Genomic DNA, 15,525 nt, shown 5'->3' on the forward strand with positions numbered 1-15,525 from the left:
GGGTTCCTATTTGAACGCGATGTTCTGGACAAATGGCCCTGCTAAACCTCCCTCAGGGCGCTCCTGCTGGACATCTGGGCAGTGTTATGCGGCGTACAGGCAGGGGATCTAAAAAAAGGTAATTTGCTGGGATTGAGTTTTAAGGGAAATATATCATTTTCCATATGTAGCACACCGCACTTGGGATCTAATTACGTTGCTAGTCATACGAGCGTCCGACCGGCATCATGTCTGAATGAAAACTGACCAGCTAGTAGTCGGCGGTTCCAGCCGACGAATTTGGATTCGACCACCCATGAGGCGATCGTAAACATCCATTTCTCCATTGTGGCTTGTGCAGGGGCTGGAAAAGGACCGCTGCATAACCCGCATCCGAAAAATTGAAGTTTTGGTGCCAGCCACATGGTGCAGGGATGTTTAAGAAGCCCAATAGGTGCCCCTCAGGCACCATAGCGGAGGGCCAGGGGGCGAGGGGGCCCTGCTAGGGGCCCTTGAAGTCACTTTTCGGCTGCCTTTTCATGGCAGTTGGACCACCATGATAGGGCAGGCGAAAAGTGACATTGTAATTCTGATTTCGGAGCCGAGGCTGGCTGCGTTGTCATTTTTGGTATTACAATTCCGCCTGCCACTCCGAAGGGCTCTGTGAGCCCGTTGGAAGTGGAGCGGTATTCCCCCATGGGTTTTCCTCCGACTGCCAGTATCATAATACTGTGGTCGGACAGAAATTAATGATGTAGGACAGAAATCCTATGACGAGCTGGCGATTTGTTTCCACCCGACATCATGATAAGGGCCTTAACTGCCTTGATTCCCCTGTATCCCTGCCTTCCTTCTCAGTTTTTCTTCTAATGCTGGCTTATTTCCTTATGAGATTACATCAAAACAAGGTACACAGTAGACAAATCGACCTCATTATTGTTACCTGCTACACTATTACCATGATCTCTGTTATCTATGTGGTTCTAGCTCAATTATATTATGGCACACTAGATATTACTACTATGGTCGTTTACCTACAATGTGATGTCGCATTAGCCATGTGCCCAGTTAGCTCACCGTATTGTCATCCTGCAGTCATGTATTACGTATTTTTGCCTCTATTTTTCTGCTCGCAAAACTCAATAGAATGATTTTACTTTTGTAAAAAAGTGAACAGATGCAGCACCAAGGCTAGTTCATGCACCTTTAAAAGCTTTTTGAAGAGACTGACACAAACGTGCCAATATAGGGCCTGTCCAGAGCATCATTAATTGGGCAGTGGCTTGGCTGCTCCAAATAACAATGACTTAATAGGTTACTGCTACTTCTCAATATGTGGAACACTAAAGAATCAACACACAAATGAGATCTCTGAGTGACAGAAGCAGGACCTTCAGGGTGCTGGCATGTCATGTCTCCTAAGTGAGAATGGTGTCACAACTCACACATTCACTCACTCATTCACCTATACATCCCTCTACGTATGTTTGGAAGCTGCGTCAGAGATCAGTCTGGTACCTATTTGCCATTCATGCCTTAATTGTACATGATTGGTGAGCAATGAAAGCATGCACCAGTCTGAGCGATTGAATAGGTTCCACGGAAAATAGAAGATTGTTTTTGCTACCTTGTGTGAGAGAAGAAAACTTGCTTTGCTACTCTCATGCTGCGAATGTATGACGGAACCATGCATGGAATTACCACACATGCCTTTACAAGGCGTCTATTACCATGGAAATGCCTTTACTACACATGCCTTTACCACGCATGCCCTTACAAAGCATTATATGTTCTTATCTCGTTGTAAAAGCAGGTGTGGTAAAGGCATATATGTGGTAAAGGCACGTGTGGTAAAGGCATTTGCCTGGTAATTATTATTTAACACTTGTAAAGCACATGGCTACCCAAAGGTATCCCAGCGCTGGTAGTGTTGAACAGAAATGAACTAAATGGCCTATAGTACTACATTCTGGTACAGCCAGGTTTTAAGAAGGTTCTGATAAAGAAAATGTTGCGTTATTGAGCGAAGGTGAAGAGGGAGGGCATTCCAGAGCCTAGCAGTGTTATATGAAAAGGAGTGGACTCCAGATGTTTTTTATTCTGGGGACTAAGGCTTAAAATAGATTGACTGATCGTAGACATTACCTGGGGTGATAGAAGAAAATGAGAGAATGATTGATTGGGGGACCTTTCCCCAAAAGTGTCTTATGAGATATGCAGAGGTATTTGAACTTTATTCTCTCAGTGATTAGCAGCCAATGTACCGTGTTCAGTGCTGGCTTGGGAGTACTGAGCAGCAGCCGAGCTGCGCAATTCTGTAACACTTGTACATTCCTTGTAGTCGACTTTGGGGCACCTAAGTAGAGGAAGTTTTAATAGTCCAGGCAAGAGAGAATCAAAGCCTGGACCATGAGTCTCCGCGCTGTAGAGGGAAGCAAAGGTAGAATTTTTTAAAGCATTATGAGCATGCCATACCAAGTGGCTGCCAGCTTCGCTGCTTGATGCTTTAATTTAAAAGATTTGTCAAGCCACAAACCCAGACTTTAAATGATTGAGATAGGTGCAGGGGCAAGGACAAGACAATTAGGCCACGCCAGTCCACACTCTAGGGTGGAAGAATTGCCCAGGATCATCCACTTTGTCTTATCTCCATTATGCTTAAGACAAGAATGTTCCATCCATTTGGCCACTTTTTCTAAACAAGATTCAAGGCAGGGTGAGAAATTCTGAGAGTGATTCAGCGAAAGCACCAGTTGGGTATCATCCACAAATGTGACTTGATTGAACCCATGGGGTAGAACAATCTCTGCAAGGGGTCTCATATATACATTAAACAGTGTTGGACTCAGACATGAGCCCTGCCGCACTCCACATCTAATCGGTAAGCAGTTGGAAATATTTGCTCCTTCAAAAACTTGGAACGTTCCGCCTTCTGGGAAGGATTGTAGCCATGTGATAGCGCTTCCTGATATTCCAACATTCCTAAGTCTGCTTATAAGAGTATCGTAATTTACCATGTCAAATGCCGACCTCAAATCGACAAGAATGATACCAACTTTTCCTCCATGGTCGAGGAGTGAGAAGAGCGGTTTTTGTACCATGTAGTGGTTGAAATCCTGTTTGTGTGGGGTTAAGTAAGTCATGAGATTCAAGAACTTAATAGGATCATATTGACATATTTTTCTGGGATTTTACTTATCCCAGGTAGAAGGGAAATGGGACGATAATTACCCCAAATCTCTGATTCTCAAGTAGGCTTCTTTAGAAGCGCTTTCACCACGGCGTGTTTCCAGGTTGAGGGAACTTGGCTGGTGGAGATAGATAAGTTCATCAGCTGGAGTACGGCCGGAAGCATGACTTCAGCAGCCTTAAGAAGAAAACGAGGAGGAGCCGGATCAGATAGGGAGCCTGATTTTACTTTTTTAAAGCTACATTTCTGATAGCATATCAATATTCATAGAGGGAATTCCTCCAACAGATGCTCAGCATCAGGTGAAAAGTTATTTTCAGTAGGTAGAGTAACAGTAATCGCGGAGTGGGAGAAGGAGTTCTATATATCTTGAATGTTTTTGTGGAAAAAAACTGCAAGTTCATTGCAACAAGCTGATGTAACATCTAACAGTCTATCAAGTAGGGAGGGCTTCAAACGATGTTTCACAATACGGAAAAATTCCAGCAGGGATTTGGGTGCCAGGTTAATTTTTTCTTCATAATAGAGCGCTTGTGCTTTATTTTACTTCAGCCTGATGAGTTTTATGGTGTTCCTGTATTCCTGTTTACTTTAATCACTATAATCTCGTCTCCATTTCCTTTTGTTTGAATTCTCGAAGCTTAGAGGAATACCAAGGTGTAACTTTATGTTTGTATTTCTTACTACCCATATTTTTGGGGATGAATTGTCCCAAAGAGGACTCAATCCAACAGTTAAATTTGTAATCGCTAATGTAGGGTTAGAATCTAGAGTAAGCTTAGTCTTAAGGACTGAGATCCATTGCCTGAGTGGAAGTTTGGACCAAGCACGTTCCAGAGTGCTAGTGGTTCTAAAAGAAGAGGGTTGTGTAATTGTATCCCAGGTAATTGGGATCAGATAGTGGTCCGACCAGTACAATAGAGTAGGATTCCCAACTGATAACTTATCATCGTTGGAAAAAATGGGATCTAATAAGTGTCCTTTTCCATGTGTAGGGTCAATCACTTTTTGTATTAGCTGTATAGCTAATAGGTTTTGGGCGAGCTCCAATACTTGGAAATTTGATGGATCATCGAAATGTAAATTAAAATCCCCTAAGAGGGAAAAACTAAAAAGTGCGGGCCAAATTGGCAACAATTTCACAGAGAAATTTCAGGGATTGTCCAGTAGCTCCTGGGAGTCAGGGTATTAGAGTTCCTGAAAAGGTGTAAATAGGTGAAAAGGTGATTGCGAAATAAAACTTTTCACAGTTAGGGTTTAGGTCAGGCTTAATATGGCAGTTGAAGGAGTCTTTAAGAATAATAGCGATAACTCCACCTATCTTAGTACTGTGATCTTTCCGCTGGATGTAGTAGCCGGGGGGAAGGGTTTGTACAAGATCATGCATGGTAAAGGTATAACGTGGATGCGTGGTAAAGGTATTACGTGTATGACCATGTGATAAATGAGGTTTCCCTCATGCGGCACCTGTTCTGTGAGGAAGCAACATTTTGCACTACTGCTGCCCACTTTGTACCCATCATGTAAAGGGGAAAGCTTGTGCTACTGCTGCCAAGGCTACACCTGTCCTGCCCGGGCGCATTTGTTGCCTGAGAATATATAATAACCAAATAATATATTGAATACCGAGCAATATATTATAAAATAATATCTTATGCATATCATATGATCAAGAGACTGTTTCATGTTTCATAAACTGAGATACCAATCAATCAAATACTTTATTTCGGCAAAGGTGCCATAAATATACCAAAAACTATAGTCAAGAGGAAGGCAATATTTCAGAGCCAAAACATATTGACAGAAAAGAGAATCAGGGTCTGTTGCTTCACCCTCCTTTGTTTAACATTATAGCAGGGAGACCCCAAAAAACCATTTAAGCTCACCCATGCCCAATTCTAAAATAGGTCTAACAGTTTAACAGAGGGAGAACATACATTTCACTATATAGGACATAATCTCATCCAAACTAGAGAACCTATAACTAGGAGACTGTTCAACTAGTGAAAAGTAGTAATCTCAGATGCTTCCCAGTGCTAGATGTGGAACCCGCTGTTGAAGTATACCACACTTGGTAGGCAAGGGTCCATCATCCTATGTGTGTACATGAATATGTAATGCATAAGAGGCTTGTCTGTTTCTGTAGGTTTATTTTGAACATACGACGTTACATCGCGGCGTTTACACCGCTAACACCACAATAGCTTTACAACGCAGGCATTACACCTCAAGTCCTTACCACGTCTTGCGCTGGAGGGCGCTGGACTTAGGAATAGTACGATTTACTGTTCCAACTCCAGCCTACGTTACAGTAGGGAAGGTGTTGGGATAGTAAATCATACTATTACTTAGCTTAGAGCGCCATCCAGCGCAAGTAATTGTAGTGACTTGCGTTGTAATACCCGCGTTGCAAAGGTATTGCGGTGTAAACACCGCGATGTAACCGATGTTTCCCGTTTATTTCTACAGAAAGCTCACAACAATCTTCAAACTCCTCTCATTCTTTCTTTAGTGTATTAGCTACCAGTGTTACCTGCACTAATAGTGTGAGAGAACTGTGTGAAGTTCCTCTTACTACTGCCCCCTGTCCTTTGCTTATGGAAGATTCTACTGCTGCTGTCAGTGTTGGACCTTTGTTGTGTTGTGAAGCTTGTTATAAAACTTTCCACTACAGAAAATAAAAAATGATGCAGATTGCCAATGCATGTTTTAAATCAAGATGTCAATGAAATACCGAACCCTCACAAAATATTTAGAGTTTACTGCGTGGAACAAGCAGTTCTTGAAATAAAGTAGACAGATTTGTAACATTTTAAAACACAATTCACACATGGCTCCATGTCATGTATAACATCTTCGGTCATTTCTGGTATTTTAGCCAATAGCACTTTCCATGCTGGGATTGTGAGTTCATAATGACAGATTTAAAAGCAAAACTAAAAGTTGCACAATGCAACATGCTGCCGGCTGAAAAAACAGGAATAATTGATTGAATCATATACCAGACTGTCACTTGACTGACCTGTGAAATACAAAATAAAATGTAGTTCCTGACAGTCTATCTTTTTACTTGTAAGCAGTCAACAGCCCAGTGGGTCAGAGTGAGGAGATATTCTTTCAAATGGAGTTGCACACATCTCACTGCTAATGGGCTAACAGTACAACTACTTGGAAAAACAAATTAGTAGGCTATAAAGACAATTTTACCACAAGCATAGCGGCTGCTGGATGTGGCTGAAGAGGCGTTGAGAAAATAGTGCACTGACAGAATATCACCCCCCAGAATATGGCAATACAAAACTACTGTGACAAAATGTTTAGCCTAAAATATCGTCATCCTATACTTATAATGGTAAGCACAAAAATATAGACAAAAAAATTGATGTAATTAAAATTGTTGTATTACATATTGTTTTCTGAATATATATAAAATAAAATATTAAATATTAAATATATTAAAGAATAACATTATTTAAAATAAATTAAATACACTTATTATATTTTAACAAATATATCAAATAAATGCAATTTAAAAGAGTTAAGCACACATATATAATAATTAATATATAGTTTTACATATATCCACTTACAATTTTTTAACAAATAATTTTGATTTATATTAAAATTATGAAATAGTTTTACAAATAAATAAATATATATATATATATATATATATATATATATATCACGCTCCTTTTCTCCACTTTCACCTCTGAGCGGAGCACTCGTGGACGGGTGCAGTTTGCGGTAGTGGACACCGCTAAATATCAAAGCTCCAATTTCCCTTGTTTGTCAAGAAATAACGCACTCCGGGGGGGATCATCACAGTTGTTGTTTAATTAACGGTAACTGCGTATAAAATGTTTGTCCTTTCTTTATGTTAGGAGCACTAAGCAAACCTTTTTAAACATGCCGTCACTAATGTGTAATGAACACAGAAGAAGGCTGACGCCGAAACGCGTTTGTTCTGTTTGCAGTTACCGTTAATTAAACAACAACTGTGATGATCCCCCCCCCGGAGTGCGTTATTTCTTGACAAACAAGGGAAATTGGAGCTTTGATATATATATATATATATTTTTTTTTTTTTTTGCAATTTAAACACGGCTCCTCCAAGGAAATCCGCCCGTTGTCTGGTGGCGCGCAAAAGCTGGTAGAGCCACAGCCTGCAATTGTTTTTTAACAAAGTTTCAAATTACAGCGTGCTCTCAGTTTTCAGTTTTCAATCAGCAGATCTTTATTCCAACGTAACGTGTTTCGAGAGTAGACTCTCTTGATCACACATTGGGCGCTTGTGACATGGTGCATTACATAGACACCAAAACTCAGCGTAGAAAGAGGACTTACATTCAAATGGTATCACATAGTGCGAATGGCCGCCATATTGTAATGTGTCATTAGTTATATTATAAATTCATATAACTGTCCTATAAATTACATAGTTTATACGTAAAGTTTTGACACAAGAAAAATAAATAAATATAGATTAGAGAAAGCAATACTATTATAAGTATTTTTTTGCTTGTCTCCAGAATTCTGGTATATAGTTAGTATTTCCATGGTGGCTCCTCATAACAAATACTTGCGCCAAGTGGCATGACCCTGATATGTCTATCGGCTAAATCAATATTTCATTATTTGGCATGATATGGGTAGTGCCTAAACGCTACTCGTGTTAGTCTTTCCAGTACCAGCGCCAAGTGGCATAAATTAATAGACAATCAAAACGAGGGCCTCTAGCATGCATCTAATGGATAAACCTCTCTTGAATATTATCACACAGTTGAGTACTTGGCATAATATCAATACAGTAGTGAAATATAGTGAAAAGTAGTGAAATTTGGTTAAGCAAGTGAAAAGTTCTTATCTATTTCTTCCTGGGTGCTCTCCTTGTGGTATTGACGAAAAGGGTAGGTGGCCCGTGATGTGCTCGTGATTCTATACTGGGCCCCTTCCTTTCCTCCTGCGAGAGAAAAAATAAAGAAGTAGAAATAGTAGTTCAGTTTAAAATTTGAGCACACTTGTACTCTATTCCAACTTAAAAACACAAATTATACATTTACAATACGTTCTTTATGCACCATGAATTTCAGAAAATAGGTGAGGAAACCGCATCTATCTAAATAGTCTTCTATCAGATGTGTTGCCATCTCCTCATCCTGGCTATGTCCCTTGGGCTGCTTAGTTTCGAGATCAAGGATCCATTTAGACTCCTTCCTTCTGAGGGCCAGTTCCCTATTGCCTCCTCTGTGATTCGCATGTATCTGTTCTATGGCGAAATATCTCAGCAGACTACTATTGGATAGATGACATTTAGCGAAATGGCGTGCCACAGGGTATTGGGGGTCTTTAATGGTAATGGCTCTAAGATGTTCAAGGACCCTCTTCTTTGCCATCAAGGTTGTGCTCCCAACATCTCTTTTGTTGCAGGGGCCCTCCAGGATGTAGATGACATAAGATGTGCTACAAGTAAGGGACTGTTATTTTCCTTTTCTGCCTGTTGTATGGTATACTGAATTCTTGTACCATCCTGCTGTTCCTACATGCCTTGCAATGGCTGCACGGGTAAAACCCTTTCAGGTTGTGCCGGCTGCTTTCAGTGTGTTCAGTTAGGTCACCTTTCATAAGTATGTCTCTGAGGCTTCTACTCTTCCAATATGTGATTTTAGGTCTGTCACTAATCTGGGGGCCTATGACTGGATCGCTTTTTAGAATCTTCCAATTGTCATTAAGGATTTTGTGTATTTTCTGGGAGTCTTTAATATAGGTAAGAACTACTCTGGTGTTGGGACTCTCGTTCTTGTTCTCTCTGAGTTTGACTTCCAACGTGTTCTCTCTCGTTATTTCCTTCATTTTTGACACTGCCCTGTTAAGGACCCATTCTGGATAGCCCCTTTCTTTAAATCTTTGTATCATAGTTCTTTCTTCTTCCTGGTGCACACTAGTATCACCACAGTTTCTTCTCGCTCTCAGCAGCTCCCCATACGGAATGCTCCATTTGAGCATATCCGGGTGGTTGCTGAGAGCGAGAAGGAGACTGTTACCCGCTATCTCTTTTCTGAAGAGTTTGGTCTGTAAGGTGTTAGCAGTAGCTTTTACCTTGACATCAAGAAATTCTATTTCATCTTTACTTATGTTATGGGTCAACACAATGTTGTAGTTGTTTTCATTAAGAAGTCTCACGAAATCCTCAGCTTCCTGTTTGGTTCCCTGCCATATTATAAAAAAAGCGAACCAGAGGTAAGCCCGGACCCAAGGGTGTATTCTGGGGCTGGCGTGGACACACGAGCCATCCCACTGGGGTGCGTTTTTCGGGGATGGGCGTCTCTGGAGGGCTGAGGGCAGGAGCTGTATGTAAGATCGCCGCTGGGACTAAGACCGTGATTTGCTATATATTACGCACTGACGCTGGGAATAATTAGGTCTTATTCCGGAGAACTGGAAATAGTCCCCTGGTGCTATACAGGAATACATCATCACAAAAGTAAGAAGGTGGCATCTGGAACCTTCATTTTGGAGGGGGTTACAGTTTTTAGATAGAAACAACGCGTGAGAGTGACATTGAAGGTGCATAACCTAACCTCACAAATGCACAAACCTTTCCAAATTGCCTGAAAGAACTTTCTATGAAAGGATTGTCCACTTTTGATCAGAGGTGAATATTATGAGCACCATGGATGAGGAAGCACAACGAAGAATGGCAGCACAAACGTTGCTAGCATGTGCCCCAGACAAAGGGCAACCAGTCACAGTAAGACAAGACAAGGATACAACATTAATGGGGAAACTCAGAAAATATGAAAAACTCAAGAAACCCGTAACATCCAAATGGTGGGAGGCTATCTCTCCCCAAGACTACGTAGATAAAAATATGGCACCGCGTGGACTAAGGATATATACAACTCCTTCCTATGAATCGCCGAATCCACGTATGTTGGAAGAATGGTCTGAAAATTCAGCAAACAGCTCGAGAACCATGTTGTGCATACTAGTAAAATATGCCTGGGAAGATAGAAAGACAATAATGAAGGAGATAAAGGAAATTGAGGATGAACTCAAAGCTCATAGCGACCAGACAACAATAAAGAAATGTAATGATGATTTAAAAACAAGATTATTACAGCACGAAGAAGACATCAAACTTAGGAAGCAAAGAAAACTGCATTGAGATTGCATTGATTACGACACTGGCCGTATTTGGACCTCCAGTAAAAAGTATGATCATATGTACAATATCCAAATATCAGAATCAGTAGCACAACATAAGGAGAACGTGCAAGTCACTGTTACAACACCCACAGTAGCCACCGACTCGGATACAGATACCTCTGACAAATCTACAATGACATCATCGAAAGTGGAGGTCATCACGAAACGTGCCACTTTTTTAGATGAGTTCCGGGTGCTGATGAGGGGGCGGCAATCAGGAAGAATATCTCCCCCACCGGCACCTCCCCAGAGGGGAAGAGGAAATCGAGGAAGAGGAAGAGGTCGAGAAAGAGGGAGGGGCGCAGTAAACAAAGAAGAAAAAGACGCAAACAACGAAACAAGAAAAGAAAAAGAAATAGAGCCAATGGGAACCAGATGTGTGAGCTACAGGAAACGGAAACAACAATGAATAACACCGAAATGATGAATAAGACTATTGTTAACTTATCCAGCCACCAGCTCTCATTTCTAGAAAAGAAAACACTTTGTCTTGGGTTATCGTTTTGTCCTACGGAAATTTTTAACTATTCAGAAACTCGTATTGACATGTTCAAATTCATTAGGAAACTGAAGTTAACTAAATGGCATACACTGAAAAACATTAATAAAAGAAATGATACTAGGATGAGCGAAACCTATAACCAGCCTATGCTTACTGTGGGGGATGCAAATATTTTGAGAACCATGCAGGACTTGGCGATAAATACTGGAACAATTGAGAATTAAAGTACATATGAGACCTGTGAAATCTGGGATATCACTACTGACAGAGCTGCAAATACGAGGTTTAGGCCCAAATCAGTGTTTTATCCTTCGCTCCCGCACGATAATTTAGATACATTTCAAGAGGTGGTTACAAACTCTCTTATAGAATGCAAACATCAACAGGCTAAAGGAAAGACCAAGGGATTTAATCTTACCTTGAAGCAGAAAAACATAATATCGTCCCTAGCTGATGACAAGAACATTATAATTCGTCCAGCAGACAAGGGGGGGAATGTTGAGGTACAGGATAAAGAGATGTACATCAAAGAAGCTATGAGACAACTTAATAATGAGACATTCTATTGTAAGTGCAATACAAAGACATACAATGATACTATTGTGACTACTTGGAGTAAACTCTCGGAGTGGCAACAACAAGGAATACTCTCTTGGGAAGAATATCTCTTTCTCAAAAGAGACTATCCGAAACTCCCAATAATATACTTTCTCCCGAAAGTACATAAAAACTCACAGGCCCCGTCTGGTAGACCTATTGTATCATCCATAGGAAGTGTCTTTGAAAACATATCGAAATATGTAGATTACTTCTTGCAGGAATATGTGATAGGACTTCCGTCCCATGTAAGAGATACCAAAGATTTTTTATGCAAAATTGATAACATTGTATGGGAGGAAAGTTATATGTTTTTAACGCTGGATGTGGGTTCGCTTTATACTATCATAGAACACAAACAAGGTTGAAAGGCCTGCAATCATTACCTAGAAGGGAAATACATAAAGTACCTGGAACACACAAAAATGTTGACAGAGATGATGGATATCTGCCTCCAAAACAATATCTTTATGTTTAACGGGGACTTGTATAAACAAACAATGGGTACATCCATGGGGACAAGCTTTGCGCCGAGCTTCGCGAATCTTTTCCTGGGGGTGTGGGAGGATGAAATACAGAGAGACGCCAAGTATGATGCCCACTTTAGAAAGGTAATCAAATGGTTACGTTACATAAACGACCTTTTTAGGTCGAGGGACCATCCGGTCTGCCGAAGGCAGAACCGGAAGTCCGGAGATCTTATGTTTCTGGGAGTGGCTCTTTAGCCCGCCTCTCTTTTTGGCTCTCCTCCATTGGCTGGCTTCCTAAACGGAGGCCAGCCATTGGAGGAGAGAGCCGTCCCTCCAAATAGGCTCCGTCTTTTTCAGATTCGGGGACGTGTTCCGTGCTGTTCTTTCCACTTTTTAACCACGCCCTTTTTCGAACAGCAGGAACACGCCCCCGAATCCGAAAAAATTTCGAAGCTTCCATCCGCCATTTTTTTGCTGTCGTCTGCCCGTGAGGATCCATCCGTCCGGCGCCGTGTTGTTGTGCTGGTGGCGGCGCTGCCAGGGCAGGCTCCAGTTTGACGAGCAGGGATCCGCACCGTGCTTTGGACGCCTTTCCCCCTTTTGCTTCCAGAGCTGGCATTTCCCTGGACTCGCAGTGATCCCGCCGGAGATGGTGTTGGTTACAGACTCCCACGCTGGCTCCTGCGTGGTGTCTCCGGTTCAGGTAGTGCTCCAACTGTCTATGTTAAGCTTCGGGGCTTTACCACGGTCGACCGGACGTCATGAAATAACAGTCCAAGACTAATATCCAAAAAAAGACATTCGGAACACACCCGGCCATTATGATGTTACTTATCACGGTATGTTTTTAAAAAGTATGGAACTCTGAATGCCGAAAGCTATACTAGTGGCTATATCAAAGTCGCATTGCTATGTTCCTTTTTGGTTTTGCCCAAAAATTACTTGTGACATGGGTGCTGGATATGGATGGGGTATTCGTGAAGCTGCTTATTCAATTTGAAGAGGGCTTATGTTGGTTGTGGCTTTGCCTGCTTCGGATTCATGCTTTGTTGTGGCTTTGCCTGCTTCGGATTCAAGCTTGGATGTCTTTGCCTGCTACAGATTCATGCTTTGTTGTGGCTTTGCCTGCTTCAGATTCATGCTTGGTTGTGGCTCTGCCTGCTTCAGATTCATGCTGTGGCTCTGCCTGTTTCAGATTCATGATTGGTTGTGGCTTTGCCTGCTTTAGATTCATACATTGTTGTGACTTTGCCTGCTTCAGATTAATGCTTGGGTGTGTGCTTTGCCTGCTACAGATTCATATCCAAATGCATAATGCGTTCTGACATCTGGGGCGCTCGTGGTACTCCCCACATGAGCAGGATTGCTTGTTAAAACTGGCCGCGTATCCACATGGCCTCATCCGAAGCATATATGTATAATATATGGGTTCATTACGATTGAGACTGTGTTGTCCCTTGCAAACGTTTGCTTCGTATTTTGTTTACAAAAAAGAGGCTCTGTGAAGCATGTCTTTTCTTCCACATTATAGGAACATGAGTGGGACTTTGACGGATTTTGGGATGCGTGCTAGGTTTTCTTCACTCCGTTGTCACTTTCACAATTGAACATAAGATGCACAAGATGCAGCTCAATCCACTTATTATGTGATAGTGTTGGTTAATTGTGAAACGGTTTATGGTATTGAAATACAATGATTACGTGGTGCTTGCCTTGCTGAGACTGACGGTTGTGGGATTCCCAGGTCTGAGTCCATTGGCTATACATGCTTAAGCTCATTGGTACTGACATTTTTGAGATTCTCGTGCCCGGAAACTTTTGGGTATGCTCGCATGTTACTACAAATTGATAGTTGATCCTGTCAAAAGAGTGGTTAACACAGTTGTGCACTCATTTTGAGATTTTATGGTCCATTAAGGATGACGTGGGGTTATGCCTTTGTACTGTGACATTGTTGTTTGATTCACCGCGGGTCCAGACTGCTTCTGTGGGGGAGAGAGCAAGCTTGGAGAGGCGACTACCTTTGGCGCAGAGCTCCCCACACAGCAGCACCAATATTGGGGCTCGCCCCTCACAAACTGCGCCAAGCGTGCTGGTGGCGGTATCCTGCTCAAAGAAACTATGACGTGCTGATTAATAAGAGCCATTTAAATCTAAGAACAAGCTCTTGTGTTTTCTTTTCACTTAAGGCCAGCATGTCAGTAAAGACAGTTTTGAATAAAATCGTGGATAGAATTCTACATATTTGCATAATAAAACGTCGTCATTGCATCCCTCAAGCGCAATCCGTGAATGTGCAAACTTACCTTGCACAAACACTGCACACGAAAACAAGCAAAAGTTATACTCCCACCGGAGCCAAGTTCAGCAGCGTGTGTGCTCCTCATCACGGGATCAGAACTCTGCAACATCTCACTAACTCACTTTCACTGTCTCTTTCACTACCTCTCTCTCACTACATCACAACACCACTCTGCTTACATCTCACTACCTCACAACATCCCTCTCCCTCACTACATCACTGTTTCACTACCTCACTCTCTCACTACATAACTCTCTCTACCTCACTACTCCACTCTATCTCACTACCTCACAACTTCTCTCTCTCAAAACATCACTACCTCACTCTCTAGCTCACAACCTCACAACTTCACTCTCTCTCACTCTCTATCTCAATCACTCTCTATCTCACTACCTCACTCTTTCTATCTCACTAACTCACTTTCACTACCTCTCTCTATCTCACTACATCACAACATCACTCTATGCTTATATATCACTACCTCACAACATCCCTCTCCCTCACTACCTCACTCTCTCACTATCTCACTCTCTCACTACCTCACTCTCTATCTACCTCACTCTCTATCTCACTACCTCACTCTCTATCTACCTCACTCTCTATTTAAATACCTCACTCTCTCTATCTCACCACCTCACTCTCTCTCTGCTAATGCAATAGGTATCACATATGCAAAAAAAAAGCTAATGCCAATAGAAATGACAATGCCATTTATTTATTTTTAAAATGAGCAATACCAATAGCTCTACCTATAATATTGCCGAGACCATTGCATTGTAAATGCTTGTTATAATATGGCAGGGAACCAAACAGGAAGCTGAGGATTTCGTGAGACTTCTTAATGAAAACAACTACAACATTGTGTTGACCCATAACATGCGTAAAGATGAAATAGAATTTCTTGATGTCAAGGTAAAAGCTACTGCTAACACCTTACAGACCAAACTCTTCAGAAAAGAGACAGCGGGTAACAGTCTCCTTCACGCTCTCAGCAGCCACCCGAATATTATACTCAAATGGAGCATTCCGTATGGGGAGCTGCTGAGAGCGAGAAGAAACTGTAGTGATACTAGTGGGTACCAGGAAGAAGAAAGAACTATGATACAAAGATTTAGAGAAAGGGGCTATCCAGAATGGGTCCTTAACAGGGCAGTGTCAAAAATGAAGGAAATAACGAGAGAAAACAGGTTGGAAGTCAAACTCAGAGAGAACAAGAACGAGAGTCCCAACACCAGAGTAGTTCTTACCTATATTAAAGACTCCCAGAAAATACCCA

At 41.7% G+C, this 15,525-nt stretch overlaps 1 protein-coding gene across 1 annotated transcript in view; it reads right to left on the reverse strand.

Moving 5' to 3' along the window:
- STK32A (serine/threonine kinase 32A) overlaps nt 1-15,525 on the reverse strand; it is a 636,628-nt gene that overhangs the window by 198,781 nt on the left and 422,322 nt on the right. The gene's annotated exons all lie outside the window — the stretch shown is intronic.

Source organism: Triturus cristatus, chromosome 7 (genome assembly GCF_964204655.1).
Source record: "Triturus cristatus chromosome 7, aTriCri1.1, whole genome shotgun sequence".
In the NCBI taxonomy this organism is placed as follows: Eukaryota; Metazoa; Chordata; class Amphibia; order Caudata; family Salamandridae; genus Triturus; species Triturus cristatus.